We start from the raw sequence: 23,152 nt of genomic DNA on the forward strand, positions 1-23,152 counted from the left end.
CAGGTGGTTCGATCGGCGGAGGGCACTCAAGAGCAAAAATGAACGAGGACTACGCACAGATTAACATCACAGGAGGTGGGCTGCCCCGCAGACCGGTACATTACCATTCCTGGGAGGAGAAGGCGATGGCCCTGCTTCCGCCGGTGGGAGTACACGGAGTCGAAGGAGTTCGAGAGCCTGGTGAGTACACAAACAACTTACGTAACATGGGGGAATGGCATCCACACCCCAACTACAACAAATGCACTCACCTACCCCCAAGCCCTCACCTGACACAACCACACTCTAAACAACGCTCATGCCACTAACATGAGTATTCCCCATTCACAAAGCAAGGCCATGCCATGTCCCAGCCTACACAAACCAGGATGTCCGGGATGCTGGGAGGGAGGGGATCACTAAACATATTGTACAACTCGGAAACAGACACCATTGCCCTCAGCCCATATGGCCCAGGTACATACCCATGCACCATGCGCAATGCACAGGGACTGGCAAAGTACTGACAAGGTAGCTGACACTTGGCCCTGCTGTAGGCAGCACAAGGCCCTCCTGTGACAACTGAAAACTCTAACACAAACACAACAAGCTCAGAAATCTAGGACAGGAACTCACACTCACTGACATGGCAGCATGCGCCATGGTGGGACAGATACATAACCTGGGAGACCCACTGCCAAATCACACCACACCCACCAGCAGGCACCATCAATCAATCAACAATCGATCAGGGTACTTGTAAGGCGCGCTACTTACCTGTGAGGGTCTCAAGGCGCTGAGGGGGGGGGGGGTTCCACCACTGCTCGAAGAGCCAGGTCTTGAGGAGTCTCCTGAAGGCAAGTAGGTCTTGGGTCAGTCGTAGGTGGGTTGGGAGGGTCTTCCAGGTCTTGACGGTGAGGTAGGAGAAGGATCTGCTGCAGGCGGGCGTATGTTGGATGCGGGGGACAGCTGCGAGGGCGAGGCTGCCGGAGCAGAGCTGGCGGGTGGGGGTGTAGAAGCTGAGTCTGATTTGCAGGTAGGCTTGGCCGGCGGTGTGGAGTGCCTTGTGTGCGTGGGTGAGGAGCTTACAGGTGATCCTCTTATCGATGTGGAGCCAGTGCAGGTCTCTCAGGAGGGAGGTGATGTGGCTGTGGCGGGGGGCGTTGACGATCAGTTGTGCCGAGGCGTTTCCGAAACGTTGTAGCCGCTGTTGGTGTGTGGATGGGAGTCCTGCGTAGAGTGCAGTGGCGTAGTCCAGTCAGCTGCTGACGAGGGCCTGTATCACTGTTCTACTTGTTTAGGTCGGGATCCACCAGTAGATCCGGCGGAGCCTGTGTAGGGTGTTGTAGCAGGAGGAGGAGACGCCGTTGACCTGCTTGGACATGGAGAGGGAGGATGCGAGGATCACTCCTAGGTTGCGTGCGTGTTTGGTGGGTGTCGGTGATGTCCCCAGAGCGATCGGCCACCAAGAGTCGTCCCAGGCTGAGGGTGTGGGTCCGAGGATGAAGACCTCCATCTTGTCCGAGTTCTGTTTCAGATGGCCGCTCCGCATACAGTCGGCGATGGCCCTCAGACCATCGTGGATGTTTGTCTTGGCGGTGTGAGGGTCCTTGGTGAGGGAGAGGATGAGCTGGGTGTCGTCGGCGTAGTAGATGTTTTTGAGGTTGTGGTGGCGGGCCACTTGTGTGAGGGGGGCCATGTGGATGTTGAACAGCATCGGGCTGAGGGATGATCACTCACCCCTTACACAAGCACACACCCCCGGGGCAGCCTATGGAGTCACACACTCTCACAATGGACATGTGACACAACAAGATCAAGCCACAGCCAAAAAAGCATCCAAGGCCAAATGTGACATGTCAAAGACCCTGGATAACATTTCAATCAGTCCCCTGCAACATACCCATCCACAAGTGAACATTGATATGAATGCTAGGCACATACAACTACCTGGAGGAACTGTGGCAACTAGAACATGTATGAAACATGGATGTTGTATGAAACAGCATTAACATTGTCTCTCTCTCACACACAGGGCAACGTCATGGATCTCCCTCCAACACTGGGGGAGAACAATCACAGGCCCAGGCTCGGCAGGAAGATGATCCCACCGGCAGAGACGACTCTCAGCACTCTGTGGATGACCCCAACCAACCTGGACCCTCTGGTGCCCAAGCCCCTGCAGCACCTGCGTCAGGTACATCTGTGCCAACGACCACCCCCATTCTTGCCACATCCCAGGAGACACCCAGGGGCCCTGCCCGCACAGAACAACTGAGCCAGTCTGACCTGGAGGCACAAGGTTCTCCGGCCACCGAGGAGGAGGCAGACAACCCTGCAAATGCCATCCCTCAGGGGTCCCGTAGACCCGATGTGCCCACAACGGCAGGCCAGGCTCGTGTGGGCAGGGGTGGTGGGAGTGGAGGCAGGCGGAGGCGTGAACCTGAACAGCCAGCTGAGGGAACCGGTATGTCACACATACGCCACATCTTGGACACATACCGGCATGACACCAGGGGCATCAGCCAGGTAGTGGCGACACTCAACGAGATTAAGAACCAGCAGGCCGAGCAACACGCCAGTCAACAACAACACCAAGGACGGATGGAGTCAAGATTGGCTGAGCTCCTGGCGGTGCAAACGGATATAAGCCGTTCACTCCATCAGATCGCCGACAACATGGCCAACCAGGCGAAGACCACCACCAGCCACAGGGAGGGAGGAGGAGGAGGAATCATCCGACGGAGCGTCACAAACATCGTCAAGGCCTGCATCTGAGGGTCCCCCGAGGAAGGTGGGTCGTCCACGGAAAAGACCGTGAGAGGCAGCGGACCATCCACATCTCCCAGGTCACCTGGCCTGCCACCTGGCCCTCATGCGCAACAGCAGCACCTCATCCAATGACATTCTCTGCCACATGGACTTGCTGGTCACAGTCTGACCAATGATGACCAACACTGTGGTCTGGACTCTGATGACTCCAAATGACAAGGATCCCATCTCCCCCTGTGAACTTTGGATTCCATGCACACTGTATAGCACCTATTTGTCCACACTAAACAGGCCCCCCACCGAGAATAAATCTTAATTTCTTCAATTAGATGTTGCATTCATTTTGCTTGAGTACACAACCTAAGTGTGGGGAAATGTCAAACTATGCCTGAGTGTTGAACTAACTCCAGCCATCCATACTCTGGAATCTGAGTCTGGTACAGGACACACATGGGTCACAATGTATCATACAATACAGACATGGAGCACAATACTCACCCGTGATGGCCTCAAGCTGCTGAGGGGGGGGGGGCATGCAATACTGTGCGGACAGACCAATTGGGAAGAGTATCATGAAGGCGTAGAGGTCATGGCTCATGTGGATGTTGCCGGGGAGGGAGTAGCAGGTATGTCTTGCCAGGTGGGAGAACTATGTCCTGCATGCTGGAGTACGGTGGATGTGAAGAATGGTGGCCAGGGCAAGGTTGGATGCACGGAGTTGGCACAACGGGGTCTCGGATGACGGACAGGCAAGGTTGGTTTGGGGTCTGGGGTTGTGGCGTGCCTCCTGAGTGTGGGTGAGGAGTCTGAAGGTCATCCTGCAGCAGACAGTGATCCATTGCAGCTATCTCTGGTGGGCGGTGATGTGGCTGGGGCGCGGGATGTTGAAGCTGAGGTGTGCACATGCAGCCTGGATGTGGACAAGTTTCCCGGGAGTTTGGATGTACTTGCTCCGTAGAGGGCGGGGCAGTAGTTGACACGGCTGGTGTCGTGGGCCTGGGGGATGGTCTGTCTTTCCTTGGAGTGGATCTATCTGTGGATCATGTGCATCATGCAGAGGGTGTTGCACCCTGAGGTACAGATGCTGGTGATTAGCATGGCAAATGTGAGTGACGAATCCATGATGCACACCATCTTGTGTGCGTGGGCACTGGGTGCATGTGCAGGGCTCTTGCAGGTGGGACACAAGCAGTTGACCCAGCTGTAAGGGGACAATCCTCAGATGATTACCTCAGTCCTGTACAAGTCCAGCCTCAGGTGGCTGATGTTCAGCCATTCATCAATGGATCTCATGCCTTCTTGAATGTTAGACCTGGCAATGGCTGCGTCTTTGGTGAGGGTGAGGAGCACCTGGCTGTCAATGGCATACGGGCTGATGATGAGGTGCTGTGCGCATGTGATGCCGGACAGGGGGACATGGACACATTGAATATTGACACGCTGAGAGATGATACCTGGGCCATGTGCCAGATAATGCCACTATACTACATGCTGAAGGCTTGAGTCCCACTCCCATGGCCTTGCTGGTGTACGGAGCCGGTGGGGAGTAGGAGGGACATGACCTGGTTGGTGTGACAGGGCCTGGAAGGTGGGGCAGCGCTGTGTAGGCAGTTGGAGTTGCACACTCATCATGCAAAGGTGGCGTGTGTGCGCCTAGGGTATGCCTGAGAGCAGGCGGTAGATTTTCGGATGGACAATGCTTGGAGGGTGGCTGCACCATCAGACTGTAGTGTGATGTGGGTCATGCAAGGACATGAGGGTCGTGCAATGTGCACGTTGTATGCGCTGACGGTCCAGCCTTTGGCACCACATGGCCGCAACAGACAAGCTGATGACAGCCAAATGAATGGGTGGAGGGAGGAAGGGAGGAGCATCTTTGAGGTGTGTGTGTTTCCGAATCCGGAAACTTTGTGGGCCCTTGCTGCAGGGGCCGCAGGAGCAGGCGGCATGTCCTGGAAACTATGCCACAAGTTGCACACAAAGACAAGGATGTCAGAAAGGACAACTGCAACAGGCGTATGTAAAGGAAGGATTGTCCAGTTTCCCATGGCACACCCAGAGACAATGGATGCTCAATCACCAAAGATGACTGACACAGGATCAGGAAACTGAAGGCCGAGCTGCGCACAGGATACACACCCTCAGCAGGTGTTGACGGCCCGTTGTGGTGACCAACATGCCCAAATACATACACAACCATGGACATCATGCACAATAGAGATCCTAATCCCTGAAGAACTGCATGCATGTTGCTAAACTACACATAGACTCATATGCACAATCTTTGACAACTATGCCAGAGTTGCCGCATGCAAAGTGGCAAGAGACCTGCATTGACAGAGATGAGGCACCTTGGAGGGCGAGGAACACCTTTATTACTCAGGTTCACACCTAGGGAAATGCATCAATATGAACAGACTCACAGGTCATTAGGCTGAACATGTGGGACCTACACTGGACACCCCCTTCACAACACAGATGCTGTAAATACATTGAACTGGCACAAGTGAAGGGGGTGAGCCAAACACCCCCTGCTGCACACGGAGGGGCTGCAATTCCCCATTGATCCTCTCATGGGGATGTCCCACACTATGTCCACCCGTAGCATCCCGTATGTTTCAGAGGGAAGTTGTACACACATTGATGCCTTCATCAGAATCCACTGTCCCATTACAAATGACTGTTACGAAGGGTGACTATCAATTCATGGGAGTCATGCAACATGTTGTGTGCCTCATGGTGAGTCGACATGTATGTATAGTAACACAATATGCACAGGAGCAGTGCCCACACATTCCAAACACCTACCAACACCAAAATGCCTTGCAGCAATCCTTAACCAAAAAGACTTTTCACCATGTCCGTGCATGGGACGCTGATTCAGCACACGTTGCAATACTCATGAGGAATAGCGGGAGGCCAAGGATGACACAAGCAGACAGCATGCGCAACTACCTGGGGATGACAGACACACAAGAAGTCAGGGAAAAGATTGTCATTCGCATGCATGGTAATTTACTCTACAGGAATAAGTGTGTCACCATGCTATTTTTAAATTGAGTGTCTAAGCTAAAATGTGTGGAAGGACATCATCACTCGAGTGACACATCTGAACACACCTCTAAGTCACTTAGCATACAGTGAGCTGGACACACACATTGCAACACATGCCACACAATGCTCCAAGCGTGCACACTCAGACCCATGGACTCACCATTATGAGAAGAAGTTGCGTATGAGCTGACTCCGGATGTCGTCCTCCTACTCCTCCTCATCCTCACTTGCCTCGTGACCAAGCCCTTCATCCTCCACGGGTGGATGTTCCTGCTCATCCGGATCCAGGATGAGTGGCACAGCCTTCTCCACTGCCATGTTGTGCAGCATGCAGCACACGAGGCAGATTTTGCAGACCTTCACCGGTGCATATGGGAGGGACCCGCCTGTCTTGTGAAGGCACCGGAATCGGCTCTTCAGGAGGCCAAACGTCCTCTTGATCACTCGCCTGGTCTGCCCATGTGCGTTGTTGTAACGGTGATCTGCAGCTGTTCTGGGGTTGCGGAGAGGCGTCATCAGCCATGGCATGTTGGGATAGCCAGAGTCCCCTATATGGAAACATCATGTAAAGAAGCGGGTCAGGAGATGCCGTAAGATACAAAGATAGCGCTAAACAAAGGACAAACAGAGTATACCCACCAACAAGACATGCTTGTTCGTTCTGCAGCCGCAGCATCATTTCTGGCACCCTGCTATGCCTCATGATGTAGGCATCGTGTGCTGACCCTGGAAAACGTGCACAGACATGGGAAATCAGCATGTTAGCAAGACACACCACAAGGGCATTTATAGAGTGGTAATGTTTACGGTTGCGATAGGTGACCTCCTGTGCCTGTGGTGGTACAAAAGCCACATGTGTCCCATCAAGAGACCCAATGACATGGGGCATCCCTCCCAGGGCATAGAAATCACCCTTGACACCTGTAAACTCCTCGGGAGTCGGAAAATGGATGAATTCATCCAGGTGCTCCAACATGGCTTCTAAAACATCATGCAGAACACGGCTGAACATGGTCTGTGACATGCCACCCACATCAGCTATGGTGAATTGAAACGTACCGGTGGCAAAAAAATGTAGGGTTGCCATCACCTTCATCTTGGGGGTCAGTGCAGTAGGATACCTGTGTCGCGGTTGGAGGTGTGGTTCCAGCTTTGCGGTAAAGTTTTCAATCAACTGTTGCGAGAAGCGGTAACGTCTTATGCAGTCAGGTTCCCTCATGGCACCCAAGTCTGGCATTGGTCGGGGGAGAGGCGGTGCCCTGCAGAAAATTGGAAGGAATAACGAAGAGTGAGTACATAACAACATCAATGTCATCGCTGGTGGGGAAACATGGCGGCCGTGAGTTAGCGGTCGCGGCACTCGATCTGTGATGCTTGGCGCTCGGCAGCACTGAGTTGACAATACGATGCCTATACCCCGACTACGAGCGTGAAGTAATTGGGCTTTCATTCTCCTTACCTTCGGCCCCAGGGGGGGGGGGGGTGCTGCCATCGTAGCCTCTGTCTGTCTCCGCTTGTCCGCTTCTGACCTCCCTGCACTTCATCAATGTGCGGTTCCTCTTCCGGGCTTGCGCTGCAGGATTCGACTCTCTCTGGCGTCCCGTTCTGGGTTCGGGCGTCACGGGAGCTTCAGAGAGTGAGGAGCGGACTGCGGAGCTCTGTCCGAGGCTGGACGTGGGATAGGGCGTTCAACTCGGCTCCTGCGAGAGGTTTCACCCTGGAGGGCGACACAGCAAGCTCTCTGAAGGTGGCTGAGCAGCTGCCGACCACTGAAGGAGTGTGTGAGGTGGTAAGTCCACTGGGGGGGACGGTAAATGTTAAGCAAGCCCAGACTGCCTGTACCACCCGAAGTTCCAAGCGCCAGGGCAGACAGGCAGCCGCCCAGGCAGTTGCCCAGGATAAACAAGATTCTAAAAACAGAAGGAGGGGGGCCAAAAGGAGTATAGCTAAACCCCGCAAAAATATTGTCACTGCTATTACTACTACAGCCATTGATGGGAGACCACAGCAGACGACGGGTTCAACGAGCAAATCGTCTGGTCAGACAGACACCCCAGTAGTTCTTCCAGGTGTCGCTTCTCTAACGGAAGCAGTCCCTTCTGTTTCTGCTGTATCCTTTGAGCCAGCAGCCACCCCAGTGGCAGGTAAAGCTTATACCTTAAAACAGAAACGAAAAAGCCAACTGGGGGGGGGCCTCAAGATCACACCTTCCTTGAGATCTTATTTTAAGGTGTTACCCCAGATTTTGGCGCTTCCCAAAAGCCCAACTTCTTATATTGGCTCAACGCAGGATTGCTTGAAGCTTCCTGTCATGAGCTCCTCGGAGCTATCAAGTAATCTTTCTCAGGATGACCTGGTCTTAGGGGGACCCTCGCAATCCCAACAGGAGGTTAAGTCTCAGTCTCAGTCCGGGGACGCTGTAGCGGTACTGTCTGTAACCACAGAATTGCAAGATGACACAAGTGTCCCAATTGTCCCACTTCCTGGTGGAGAGCCTTCTCTATTTCCAATAGATGAGCAGGCAGAGTACTCCGTTGGGCAAATGCTGAGAGCATTGTCTCAGGACATCAAATTAGGTTTTCAGACCTCAACTGCCAACCAGTTGGAGATCAGGAGTTTCTGTGAGTCTCTGGAGACAAAAATTGACCTTCTAAATACCAGAACGGCAACGCTAGAAAGTAATGTTACAAATTTAACTTCGAGTCTTCGACAAGCTGAAGATAAAATAGAGCTCTTAAAAGCCAGTGAAGCTAACCAAGCGGAGAGAATGGAGGCCCTGGAAAACAACAGTAGAAGGAATAACCTCCGTCTTCTTAATGTTCCGGAGGAAAGAGAAGGGGGCGATATTAAGCAGTTTATTGTTTCCCTTCTAATAGAAGCTCTGGGTCCAGACTTATTGGAAGAGGAGTTATTGCGAGATATACAAAGGATCCATAGAGACCCATTTCGTAAACCCCCACAAAGACAGAAGCCCAGGAAGATTTTAGTCAACTTTATGACGTATACCCTTAAGGAGAAGATATTAACTTTAGCTCTCAAACAAAAATCACTTTCAGCTAAAGGTTTCTCTTTTCAGATTAGGTCAGATCTTTCAAAAATTACTCTTGAAAGACAGTGGGAGCTAGGTAACAGACTGGAAGATTTCCGCAAGCTGGGTGCTGTGGCCCAGCTGAAGTTTCCCGCTGCCTTGAGAGTAATGTACAATAACAAAATGTACAATCTTAGATCTGTGGAGGCAGCGGACGGGCTTCTTCAACAACTCAGGGGAAAATAATGCAAAAAAAAAAAAAAAGTTATTCCTTCAATTGCTTGGCTCGCGGGATGAGAGAATGGGATAATAAAAGAATAGTATAGGCATGAATTTAATTTAATTTAATTACTGCTGAGTGCTTCGCATTATGCATCGAAGGTGCTGTACTCTGGACTAGGTCCAGATTCTTGGGGCAAGGGTTTCCACGGGTGGGTTTCTAGGGGTGGTAGGGGTGGCAGGGTTGGGACGAGGGCACGGGGGGGTGAAAAGGGTGGGTGTTGCATTGGGAAAAAAGAAAAAAATAGTCCTCATTTTCCCTATTATAGTCCATTTTGTCTGTTATATGGGAGTTAGAAGCATGATAAGTGTGTGTGGATTTGTAGCCAAGAGGGTTTTTTTGAGGATGACTCAGAATCATGAATAGCTTAGGCATTCTCTCCTGGAATGTTAATGGCCTGCGCACTAATTCAAGGAGGCATCGGATTTTCCAATATTTACGGGATAGCAGTGCGCGGGTCATTATACTGCAGGAGACGCATTTAACTGAGTCAGAACTATCTACTTTAGTTAAGAGGTTGGGTTGGTTGGATTTTGTAGTTTGTACCACTCAATCTGTTAATACCAGGGGAGTAGCTATACTGGTTAAAAAATCAGCCCAAGCAACACTCCTTTCTAAAGTCGTGGATTCAGGGGGGAGATGGGCCATAGCAGAGTGTCAAGTAAAGGATGTAAGATTAACAATTACTGGCTACTATGGTCCAAATCAGGACGACCCTCTTTCCTTCAATGGCATGGCATCTGCTTTAATAGCGTTTTCTAGCCCGGTTATTTTGGCAGGTGATTTTAACCTGATCTTGAACCCCCTGTTAGACAAGACCTCCCAGTACAGGCCACTTGCATCTCACAAAACTAGAACATGCCTAACCGACTTTATGAAACAATTGGGTTTCCTAGATATATGGAGGATAAAAGCAGGGTCTAAAAGAGAGTACTCTTTTCGCAACTACAAATACGGGCATAAGTCTAGGATTGACTTTATTTTAGTGAGTCAATCAATAAAAAGCTGGGTAGAGGATATTTTCTATCTTCCGTCTCACCTCTCTGACCACTCTGCGATCAGCCTAGTCATCAATAAACCGGCGCCCCCAGTGGAGAGGACATGGTCAATGGACCGCACTCTACTTATGCAGGAAGAGGTATTAGTGGGCCTCCAGTCGGAAACTAAATTATTTTTAGCTAGAAATGCCCTAACTGCTTCAGCCACTATTGTATGGGAAGCTTTTAAGGCCTATTTGAGGGGGCATATAACAAGTATCTCCTCCTATAGGTCAAAAAGGTATAAGGCAGACATCGCGGATATCGAAAATAAAATCAAAGCAACCCAAGCAGTCATTGATCTGGGCAATCGAGAGAGTATAGAGGGTGCACAAGAGACTCTACGGACCCTGAAGGGGGACCTGGAGTCTGTCCTTAATTCCAGATTATTACAAAGATGGGAAGCTAGCAAGATCGCCCATTTTGAGTATGGGGAGGGCGCCGGGAAACTCCTTGCCTGGAAAATTAGATCAGACCGGGCAAGGAATTATATTAGTTCAGTGTCTAAATCTGGGATATTGTATACCTCTGATGAGGACATCAAAACACAATTCTATTCTTTTTTTTCAGACTTATATAAGGAAGAGGGTCACCATGACTCCGCTAAAGTTCTGTCCTTGTTAAACAATATAAACCTTCCTGGGTTAAATCCAGATCAACAAACGAAAATAGATGCACCTATTACATATGATGAGGTATATAGGGCTGTGATGAGCTCAAAGAAAGGGAAAGCAGTTGGGCCGGATGGTTTACCCTCGGAAATATATATATGCTTGGCAAAAGAGATCACCCCTTTCCTAACTACCTTGTTTAATGAAATCTTACAAGAAGGCACTCCTCTTCCTCCCTCGTGGAATAAAGCGACAATATCACTAATATTGAAGCCTGGGAAATCAGCTTCAAATTGCGAATCTTACAGGCCAATCTCAATTTTGAACACCGACTACAAGATCTTTGTTTCCATCATGGCCAATAGATTGGGAGGAGTCGTAGGTGCTCTATTACATCTAGACCAAAAGGGTTTTGTCAAGGGCCGTCACCTGTCTGATTTAACCTATGATTTCATTGGAGCCATTGATATGGCTTCAGCATGGTCCCTTCCTTTGGCGGGAATGACATTGGACGCGGAGAAGGCCTTCGACAGGGTCAATTGGCTGTTCATGTCGGAGGTCTTGGCCAAATTTAAGCTAGGTGATAAATTTAGACGAGTTATCTCTCTTATATACTGCAATCCATCGGCGAATATCATGGTTAACGGCTCCCTCACAAAATCCCTTGCGATAACAAGGGGTACGCGTCAGGGATGCCCTCTTTCCCCTTTATTATTTAATTTATATATTGAACCTTTTGCACAGATGTTGCGAGATGACATTAGGGTGTCTCCATTCAAATGCGGGGAGTGGGAAAGGAAAGTGGCATTATATGCCGATGACATCCTTATTCTGACAGACAACCTGAATATGGCATTCCCAGCTGTTATCGAACTAGCCCAGAAATTTGGATCTGTCTCAGGCTATAAGATAAACACCTCGAAGACGGAAATTATGGCCTGGAATATGTATGTAGACTCTCATCTTCCTTCCTTAAAAACCGATATAAGATATCTAGGTGTCCATATCCTACATGAAATTGATAAGATCCCCTCTCACAATTTATCATTAATTACAAAAGAAATCAGAAAACTATTGAAAAATTGGGCCAACTTACCTCTGTCAATGTTGGGTCGGGTTAATTTGATCAAAATGTCAATTTTACCAAGGTTTACTTTTCTTTTTGATTGTATCCCCTTATTTTTTGAGAGTGCTTCGCTAGCAAAAATACAGAGTGAGCTTAACACCTTCATTTGGGCTTCTAGAGGGTCCAGGATCGCTTGGAAGAAAATAAGAAGACGTAGAGAGAAGGGCGGCCTGGCAGCCCCAGACCTGCAAATATATGCTTGGGCCTTCCAATTCACCCATTCACGGATGCTATTAAAGGTTCCAACAAGTAGTGGTATGGGTTTGATGTTCCTGTCCATGCTAAGAGTGAGTGGCTTTTCCGAAGATGGCTTCCTATTTAAATATGGAGATCCCAAGTTTTTTAAAAAAGTTAGATTAAAGGTTTTATGGGGTTTGTTAAAAACTTGGGTTAAAATGCGAGCTGCAATGAAGATGGGGTATTTTTCTAACCTAGCCCCAATCTGGGACTCGCCTGGGACACCTGAGTTCCTAAAGGATAGTTTGTCCTTACCACTAAGGGTAGCCGGTATAGCGAGGTGGGGTGAACTTTTCGTGGAGGGCTCACTGATCCCTTGGGAGGCCCTCCGAGAAAATACTGGCTTTTCTATCTCCAGATTCAAATTTCTCCAGCTTTCTAGCTGGGCCACCACAAATTATGCTATTAGAAGCAATTACACTCTAGGTAGGGTTACACAGTTGGAGACACAGGCTACACAGAAACCTCCATTTAGAAAAGAGGTTGGTTTTTGGTATCGCACTATTCTTGAAGAGATCGATGGTGACTTTAAACTCCCAACTTCATTGTGGAATAGCTGCATTCCACAGGTTGATCTTGAGCTGTTGTGGCTTAATTCGTGTAAGACTCTATGGGATATTGTAAAGCCTGCCTGGTTAAGAAGGAATCATATCTTCACGATTCATAGAGCCTATTTTTCACCACAGAGGCTAACTAAATTTGCAAAAGATCTTCCTGTGTGCTGTGCTAGATGCGGTGAAGAAGCGGCGTCTGATGCTCACATGTTCCTGACTTGCCCTCTCCTATCGAGCTTTTGGTACCAAGTGGGTAAGGCTCTGTCTACCTCTTTGGGGATACCTATTACCCTTGACTTTTCTCTGATTTTCTTTGGATTAATACCCAATTTGACTGGTTCACCCAAGCATCTGCTATTTTATGCCATCTTAATAGCAAGAAGAGAGATTTGTATTAAATGGAAAGATCCCAAGCCTCCGGAATTTTTAGACTGGCAGACTTCTCTCTTAAGGATATCCAAGATGGACCTTATAAGACCAGGAAGTAAGAAGAAGCAGGAATTTTGGAAACTTATGAAGTGGTGACGGGGTTTTTTTTTTTTTTTTTTTTTTTTTTTTTTTTTCCCCTGTCCAATGATTTCATTGCCCTTCCTGCCTTGCTACTGCCTTCCGGGCCTAGCAATTGGGTCCCTAGTGTATGTCGCCGCTGGCTAGTGTTTGAGAAGGAGATACACCGGTAAGCTTGTCTGTTGATAAAGTTTACAAATCCAGTGCACTGAGGCGGTGTCACTCTTTTCTTCTCGCTCCAATGCCTGGGTGGCTTCAAATGGGCTGAATATGAGGACAAAAGAAAAAAAAAAAAAAAAAAAAAAAAACATCAATGTCAATGAACTGAGCACATGCTCAACTGCTACCACACATCTGCTAAATACAGAGTCTGGTCTGTGCAATACATCCAGGACACGTATGCCAGCCAGGTGATACTCCTACGAAAAGCCAGCTACACCCGTTGAGTGTCAAGTTCTACATGACATGCCCCGAAACTAGCTGTGGGCCAGTGTAAGTGAACAGCCAGAGACATCACAGGAGTGACATACATCCACATATCTGTATTTGAAGGATGTCATCTCATACAGACAGCTGGCGGCAAGCTAGACGCACAGGTCACATGTCATTGAAAATGTACAGATCACACACATTGCGATGAAGGGGTACACGTGAAAAACAAAAACACAGACATGGATACGGCGCAGATATGTCCTAATGTCAAAAAATCATCTTCGAAGCATCTACATGCCCATCTACACACAGACACATGTTGGATGCAGCAACAGCAGATGCAGTTGACGGAACACCAACAGCAAGCTCATGGGAACACATGACACACACAGGACATAGTCACATCGGGGCACGCTGGTACTTAGATGTCAGGTGTTAGTGTCCCTGTCCCTGGCATCAGGGGACAGTTGCAGGTGTTGGTGACTCTGCCATACCAGTGATGCAGTGCTTGACACGTTTGTACTACATGCACACATGTGCAAAGTGGGAAGGGGAAGTGTGCCACATACTGCCCCATCACACATGACGTGTGTACACAGGTCATCACACATCTATTGTGCTAAAACATGAGGAGACATGTGCCATATCACTGCCTGACACACCCAGGCCCTGCACATGAAGGACTACAATGACAATGACTTGATGTACAGCCGCGCACGAGTCTGACACCTCCATTCCTTTCGTGTGCGCCTCCTATCACCAGTATAAGCTGTGAAACGCCCCGTACACACGCTCTGAGGGCGTGTGAACGGTCCGTATCATTATATTTGTGTTGCCGCCGGAGTACGGGTGTGTGTACGGACCGTTCACATGTACGTCTAATACCAGTGTGTACACGTACGTGTACTACGGTCGTACACGTACGTGTTTGACCAGTGTGTACATGTACGTGTACACACTGGTCGTACATGTACGTGTACGACCGTAGTACACGTACGTGTACACACTGTTCGTACACGTACATGTATGACCGTAGTACACGTACGTGTACACACTGGTCGTACACGTACGTGTATGACCAGTGTGTACACCTACGTGTACACACTGGTCGTACACGTACGTGTACGACCGTTGAACACGTACGTGTACACACTGGTCGTACACGTACGTGTGCGACCGTAGTATATGTACGTGCACACACTGGTCATACACGTACGTGTCAAACGCACTGTGCAACTGGTGCCGTAGGGGTACGTGTGAAACGCACCGTACTTGTGTGTGGATTTCTAAATTACATAGGGACACATGAGGGACAAGTATTAGGGCCTAAATGCATGCTGGTTGTCATGGATACCGAGTTTCCAGTTCAAATTTTTCCATCAGGTGCCCTGTAAAAGTCAGTTGGCAACTAAATACAATGTTGCAAAGTGGTTGTTGACTTCACATGATGCTCAAATTTTGAACCATGCAAAGGCACTCACTGGTGTATGTTTAAAGGGATTGGAGGAAACGTAGGATGCAAATGAGTCTGACCAATCACTCTGTACTCCTGTAAATGAAACAGCCCAGCAAGGCAGATATAAGTCAGCCAGAACCCATGAGAGGGCACTTGCCTGCACAACCTTTCAGTCAACACCACTGCTGCTGCCTGTGCTTCCTCTGGCACCATGTCAAGGTCTGTGGAGAGGGCCCAGCCTTTCACACAAGAAGAGAATGAGGCATTGCTAGATGTCATCCTCCCACAGTACCCCAGCTTGTATGGGAGACCAGGGGAGCAGGTGAGTGCTGACTCCACTACCTTTGACTGTGCACCTTTTTTGTGACTGTCACTTCTGGCATTTTGTCCAGGTGTGACAGACATGCAATGTAGTTTAGAGTGGGTCCCAGGGGTGGGAATGGCTTATGTCTCTCATGCAGAGCATGATGTAGTTCATGTGTGCACTCCTCACTTGCATTGTGCTTACTGTGACATTCACTGCATAGTGCATGGCACACTCAGCCTGCCCAATCCTTTGGGCCATTTTTGATAGTCCTGAGGTGATTCAGTGGCCCCCCAGGTGTGACAGGTGACTGTATCCACAGATGTTGTGAAGGACAATAATGTGCCTGCTGGTATTCCTCTGCACCCACCCCTCACATGTCTGTGTCCACTGCTGGGAGTGATAGTCACCCACCCCCATGTCTCTGTCCACTGCTGGGAGTGATAGGCACACACCCCTCACATGTCTATGTCCACTGCTGGAATTCCTCTGCACCCACCCCTCACATGTCTCTGTCCACTGCTGGGAGTGATAGGCATCCACCCCTCACATGTCTCTGTCCACTGCTGGTATTCCTCTGCACCCACCCCTCACATGTCTCTGTCTACTGCTGGGAGTGATAGGCATCCACCCCTCACATGTCTCTGTCCACTGCTTGTATTCCTCTGCACCCACCCCTCACATGTCTCTGTCCACTGCTGGGAGTGATAGGCACCCACCCCCATGTCTCTGTCCGCTTCTGGGAGTGATAGGCACCCACCCCTCACATGTCTCTGTCCACTGCTGGTATTCCTCTGCACCCACCCCTCACATGTCTCTGTCCACTGCTGGTATTCCTCTGCACCCACCCCTCACATGTCTCTGTCCACTGCTGGTATTCTTCTGCACCCACCCCTCACATGTCTCTGTCCACTGCTGGTATTCCTCTGTACCCACCCCTCACATGTATCTGTCCACTGCTGGGAGTGATAGGCACCCACCCCTCACATGTCTCTGTCCACTGCTGGTATTCCTCTGCACCCACCCCTCACTTGTCTCTGTCCACTGCTGGGAGTGATAGGCACCCACCCCCATGTCTCTGTCCACTGCTGGGAGTGATAGGCACCCACCCCTCACATGTCTCTGTCTACTGCTGCTATTCCTCTGCACCCACCCCTCACATGTCTCTGTCCACTGCTGGGAGTGATAGGCACCCACCCCTCACATGTCTCTGTCCACCGCTGGTATTCCTCTGCACCCACCCCTCACATGTCTCTGTCCACTGCTGGGAGTGATAGGCACCCACCCCCATGTCTCTGTCCACAGCTGGGAGTGATAGGCACCCACCCCCATGTCTCTGTCCACTGCTGGGAGTGATCGGCACCCACCCCTCACATGTCTCTGTCCACTGCTGGTATTCCTCTGCACCCACCCCTCACATGTCTCTGTCCACTGCTGGTATTCCTCTGCACCCACCCCTCACATGTCTCTGTCCACTGCTGGAATTCCTCTGCACCCACCCCTCACATGTCTCTGTCCACTGCTGGGAGTGATAGGCACCCACACCTCACATGTCTTTGTCCACTGCTGGGACTCCTAGGCAGACAACCCGCGCCCTTGGTGCAGTACACTGCTGTCCTGGCCATGAACACACACCCATATACTGGTTATATGCTGCACCAGGCAATAAGCCAACATTCGTGGCGTGTGCACGCCTTGTATCACAAATGTACTGGTTCCCTAGGGATATGGGTGATGCGGTCCATTCCCCCGCATTCATAGGTTGGGTACGGTCCGTACCACGCGTACCCCTACATCACCACTACAATGGTGGTACGGGCCGTACCCACACCCTCAGAGCGTGGGTACGGCCCATACCAGCATTGTAGTGGTGATGTAGGTGTACGTGCCGTACCCAAGCCCTCAGAGCGTGTGTACGGCCCGTACCACGTGTACCCCTACATCACCACTGCAATGGTGGTACGGGCCGTACCCACGCCCTCAGAGCGTGTGTACGGCCCATACCACGTATACCCCTACATCACCACTACAATGGTGGTACGGGCAGTACCCATGCCCTCAAAGCATGGGTATGGCCCGTACCAGCATTGTAGTGGTGATGTAGGTGTACGCGCCATACCCACACCCTCAGAGCATGTGTACGGCCCGTACCACGCGTACCCCTACATCACCACTAAAATGGTGGTACGGGCCGTACCCACGCCCTCAAAGCGTGGGTACGGCCCGTACCACCATTGTAGTGGTGATGTATGTGTACGTGCCTTACCCACGCCCTCAGAGCGTGTGTACGGCCCATACCACGCGTACCCCTACATCACCACTACAATGGTGGTACGGGCCGTACCCACGCTTTGAGGGCGTGGGTACGGCGCATACACCTACGTCACCACTACAATGGTGGTACGGGCCGTACCCACGCCCTCAAAGCGTGGTTGCGGCCCGTACCACCATTGTAGTGGTGATGTAGGTGTACGCGCTGTACCCACGCCCTCAGAGCGTGTGTACGGCCCGTACCACACGCACCCCTACATCACCACTACAATGGTGGTACGGGCCGTACCCACGCCCTCAAAGCGTGGGTACGGGCTGTACCACCATTGTAGTGGTGATGTAGGGGTACGCGTGGTACGGGCCGTACACACGCTCTGAGGGCGTGGGTACGGCTCGTACACCTACATCACCACTACAATGGTGGTACGGGCCGTACCCACGCTTTGAGGGCATGGGTACGGCGCGTACCCCTACATCACCACTACAATGGTGGTACGGGCCGTACCCACGCTTTGAGGGCATGGGTACGGCGCGTACACCCACATCACCACTACAATGGTGGTACGGGCCGTACCCACGCCCTCAAAGCGTGGGTACGGCCCGTACAACCATTGTAGTGGTGACGGGTACGCGTACGCGGGGATTGGTGGACACGCCCCCCGAAGTGACCAGACCCTGGAGGTAATGTATGGACAGTATATGGTATTTTTAAAATTAGGTAGAGGTTATGTTTCCTGCCCCTCGCCCCCCCTTTGCCCCTGGGTGTTGTGCTGACCTTCTGCGGTGTGCGCGGCGGTTTCGGTGCACCAGGTCGTAGGCTAGGAGGGCCGGGATGACACGTAGGACGGGGTCCATGGCTGTTTGTCGCATACCGCTGCTCCTTCTTCACGTCGTCCTCAATTTCCCGGGAGTTTTTGGCTGCCATAAAAAATGATCCGTGCGGAGTGACGTGGGCATGAATCGTATTTGCTGGTCGTAGAACGCTGCCTGACTCCGTCCGGACGTCACGTACGCGCTGTCCCGGATCGGAATTGTGGGTATTTTTTAGACGCAGATAGTTTTTTTACGATTCGTACGAAAATTGTATTTCTGTACGAATCGTACTTGCTGGTTTGTAAGGAGGATTTCCCGGGTACGAGTCGTATGAAGAATACGCTCCGTACGACCATTCGTACCCGGGTTTTACCCGATCGGTAATAAATTTGTATTAATTGATTAATTGTTAATTATAAGAATTGTGTAAATATTTTTATGGAGCGGGTTGTGTGTTTATAGGGGTATAGGGTGGGAAGTAATTTATTATACATAAGTAATTATTAATTTAAATGTATTGGTATTTATTTAAAGAAAATGTTAATTAATTATGAATTGGTAATTATTTTTTAATATTTGATTAATTGATATGTTTTATTAATTGTGTTAAATTATTTTATGAGCATACTGTGTGTTTATAGGGGAATAGGGTGGGAAGTAATTTAGTGTTGTTAAGCAATTATTTGTTATTTTTTTTAATAGCTAATTAATTATTAATTTTGTACTTAATTTAAAACAAAAACATAATTAATAATTATTTCAATTTAAACCCCCTGCTATCCAACACTTTCCCTACAGTTATACTTTCTGGAGTGGGAATAGTAAGTTTTTACCCCTACGCTATCCAACACTTTCTCTACTGTTGCACTCTCTGGAGTGGGAATAGTAACTTTAACCCTTACACTATCCAACACTTTCCCTACTGTTGCACTCACTGGAGTGGGAATAGTAATTTTTACCCCTACGCTATCCAACACTTTCCCTACTACTCCACTCTCTGAAGTTGGAATAGTAATTTTTACTCCTCCTCTATCCAATACTTTCCGTACTGTTGCACTAACTGGAGTGGGAATAGTAATTTTAACCCTTACGCTATCCAACACTTTCCCTACTGTTGCACTCACTGGAGTGGGAATAGTAATTTTTACCCCTATGCTATCCAACACTTTCTCTACTGTTGCACTCTCTGGAGTGGGAATAGTAATTGTAACCCTTTTGCTATCCAACACTTTCCCTACTGTTGCACTCACTGGAATGGGAATAGTATTTTTTACCCCTATGCTATCCAACACTTTCCCTACTGTTGCACTCTCTGGAGTGGGAATAGCACGCTATCCAACACTTTTCCTACTGTTGCACTCACTGGAGTGGGAATAGTAATTTTTACCCCTACGCTATCCAACACTTTCCCTACTACTCCACTCTCTGAAGTTGGAATAGTAATTTTTACTCCTCCTCTATCCAATACTTTCCGTACTGTTGCACTAACTGGAGTGGGAATAGTAATTTTAACCCTTACGCTATCCAACACTTTCCCTACTGTTGCACTCACTGGAGTGGGAATAGTAATTTTTACCCCTATGCTATCCAACACTTTCTCTACTGTTGCACTCTCTGGAGTGGGAATAGTAATTGTAACCCTTTTGCTATCCAACACTTTCCCTACTGTTGCACTCACTGGAATGGGAATAGTATTTTTTACCCCTATGCTATCCAACACTTTCCCTACTGTTGCACTCTCTGGAGTGGGAATAGCACGCTATCCAACACTTTTCCTACTGTTGCACTCTCTGGAGTGGGAATAGTAATTTTTACCCCATGCTATCCAACACTTTCCCTACTGTTCCACTCACTGGAGTGAGAATAGTAATTTTAACCCGTACGCTATCCAACACTTTCCCTACTGTTGCACTCTCTGGAATGGGAATAGTAATTTTAACTATTACGATATCCAACATTTTCCCTACTGTTGCACTCCCTGGAGTGTGAATAGTAATGTTAACCCCTACGCTATCCAACACTTTCCCTACTGTTGCAATTACTGCAGTGGGAATACAAATTTTTAACCCTACCCTATCCAAAACTTTCCCTACTGTTGCACTGTTTGGAGTTGGAATAGTAGTTTTATTTCCTCCGCTATCTAATATTTTTTGTAATATTTTAGTTAATGTAGTATATAATTAATTTTAAAAAGATTAAAAATATTTTTTTATTTGTTATATATATTTATTTAGTTTTTATTTATATTATTGTTTATGTGTATAGCTATATTTATAATTTATAAGATATTTGTTATCAATTTATAAGTTATTAAAATAATTGCCTTGTGTGCGTGGGTGAGGAGTTTGAAGGTCATCCTCTTGTTGACAGGGAGCCAGTGCAGGTCTCTCAGGTGGGGTGTGATGTGGCTGTGGCGAGGGATGTCGAGGATCAGGCGTGCGGAGGCGTTCTGGATGCATTGAAGCCGATTCAGGAGTTTATCCAGGGCTCCTGCGTAGAGTGCGTTTCCGTAGTCCAGTCTACTGCTGACGAGGGCCTGGGTGACGGTCCTTCTTGTTTCGGTGGGGATCCACTTGAAGATTCTGCGAAGCATGCGGAGGGTGTTGAAGCAGGAGGAGGAGACGGCGTTGACCTGCTTCGTCACAGAGAGGGTAAAGTCGAGGATGACCCCTAGGTTGTGTGCGTGGTCGGTGAGTGTTGGGGGTGTTTCTAGTGCAGTCGGACACCAGGAGTCGTCCCAGGCCGAGGGGGTGGATCCGAAGATGAGATCAGCTTCAGTCGGCTGTTCCTCATCCAGTCGGCGACGGCCTTCATTCCTTCGTGGAGGTTGGCTTTGGCGGTGTGGGGGTCCCTGGTGAGGGAGAGGATCAGCTAGGTGTCGTCGGCATAGGAGATGATGTTGAGGTCGTGCCGTCTTGCGATGTGGGCGAGCGGTGCCATGTAGATGTTGAACAACATTGGGCTGAGGGATGAGCCTTGGGGTACGCCGCAGATGATCTTGGTGGCTTCGGAGTGGAAGGGGGGGAGGCGGACGCTCTGAGTTCTGCCGGAGAGGAAGGAGGAGGTCCAGCTCAGGGTCTTTTCTTGGATTCCGGCATCGTAGAGGCGTGTTTGTAGTGTGCGGTATCAGACCGTGTCAAAGGTGGCTGACAGGTCCAGGAGGATGAGGGCCGCGTTTTCTCTGTTGTCTAGCAGGGTCCTGATGTAATCGGTGGTGGAGATGAGGGCAGTTTCGGTGCTGTGGTGGCTGCGGAACCCGGACTGGGACGGGTCCAGGATGCTGTTCTCCTCGAGGAAGCTGGTCAGTTGTTTGTTGACGGCCTTTTCGATGATCTTCACCGGGAACGGGAGCAGGGAGATGGGTCGGAAGTTCTTGAGGTCCTTGGGGTCCACCTTGGGTTTCTTGAGTAATGCGTTGATCTCTGCGTGCTCCCAGCTCTCCGGGAAGGTCGCTGTCTCCAAGGATATGTTGATGGTTTTCCAGAGATGGGGTGCGATGGTGCTGCTGGCTTTATTGAAGATGTGGTGTGGGCAGGGGTCCTCCGGGGATCCAGAGTGGACGGTGTTCATGATCTTGATGGTGTCGTCGTTGTTGATCCAGGCGATCAGGCGGTTGGTGCGGGTGTTGGTCGTGGGTGTGGGGGTCTCAGTGGTTGCCAGGGTGGTGACGGCGTTGAAGCTGTTGTGGATGTCTGCGATCTTGCGATGGAAGAAGGTGGCCAGCGAGTCGTACAGGTCTTATGAAGGTGGGATGTCGTTGGTGTTGGAGCTGGGGTTGGAGAGTTCCTTCACGATGTTGAAGAGTTCTTTGCTGTTGTGTGCATTGTTGTCTAGGCGGTCTTTGAAGGAGGTCCTTTTGGCGGATCTGATGAGGTGGTGGTGTCTGCGGGTGACGTTCTTTTGGGCTGTGTAGCTTTCTGGTGTTCGTTCACGGATCCAGTTTTTTTTGAGTTTTCGGCAGGTTCGCTTGGAGGCCTGGAGGTCTTCGGTGAAACAGCTGGCTTTCTTGCTAGTGTGGGTGTTGGAGGGCTTCTTGAGCGGGCGAGGGTGTAGGCGCAGTCGTTGATTCACTGTCTGAGGTTGCGAGCGGCGGTGTTGGGTCGGTCGGATCTGCGGGTGGGCTCCGGGCGAGGGTGGTGGAAAGCTGGTCTTAGGTGACTCTGCTCCAGCAGCGGCGTGGCATCTGTTGGGTGCGGTGGTGCATGGTGGGTTTCCAGAAGGTGAAGTGGATGCAGCGGTGATCAGTCCAGTGGAGTTCGGTGGTGTGGTTGAAGGAAACGTGGGAGCTTGCGGAGAAGATGGGGTCAAGCGTGTGGCCAGCAGAGTGGGAGGGAGTAGTGACGAGTTGTTTGAGACCGAGGTTGGCGAGGTTGTCGATCAGGGTGGAGGAGTTTGTGTCATTGTTGCTCTCGAGGTGGAAGTTCAGGTCCCCGAGGAGGATGTAGTGCAACTTAGAAGTATTTACTTTAGTGCACTACATGTGATGTCCTGACAATTGGCTGATTATGTGATTCTGGTCTAATGTATTTTATGCATAATACAAAGGATATTTTTTTGCGCAAACGCTTTACACATTGCCTCTGGGATAAGCCTGACTGCTCTACCAAGCTACCAAGAGGGTGAGCAGGGGTTATCTTGGGTGTGTAACTCCCTTATCCTGACTAGAGTGGTGGGTTCTGCCTGGCTTAAGT

This window comes from Triturus cristatus, chromosome 8, assembly GCF_964204655.1.
Source record: "Triturus cristatus chromosome 8, aTriCri1.1, whole genome shotgun sequence".
Classification (NCBI taxonomy): Eukaryota; Metazoa; Chordata; class Amphibia; order Caudata; family Salamandridae; genus Triturus; species Triturus cristatus.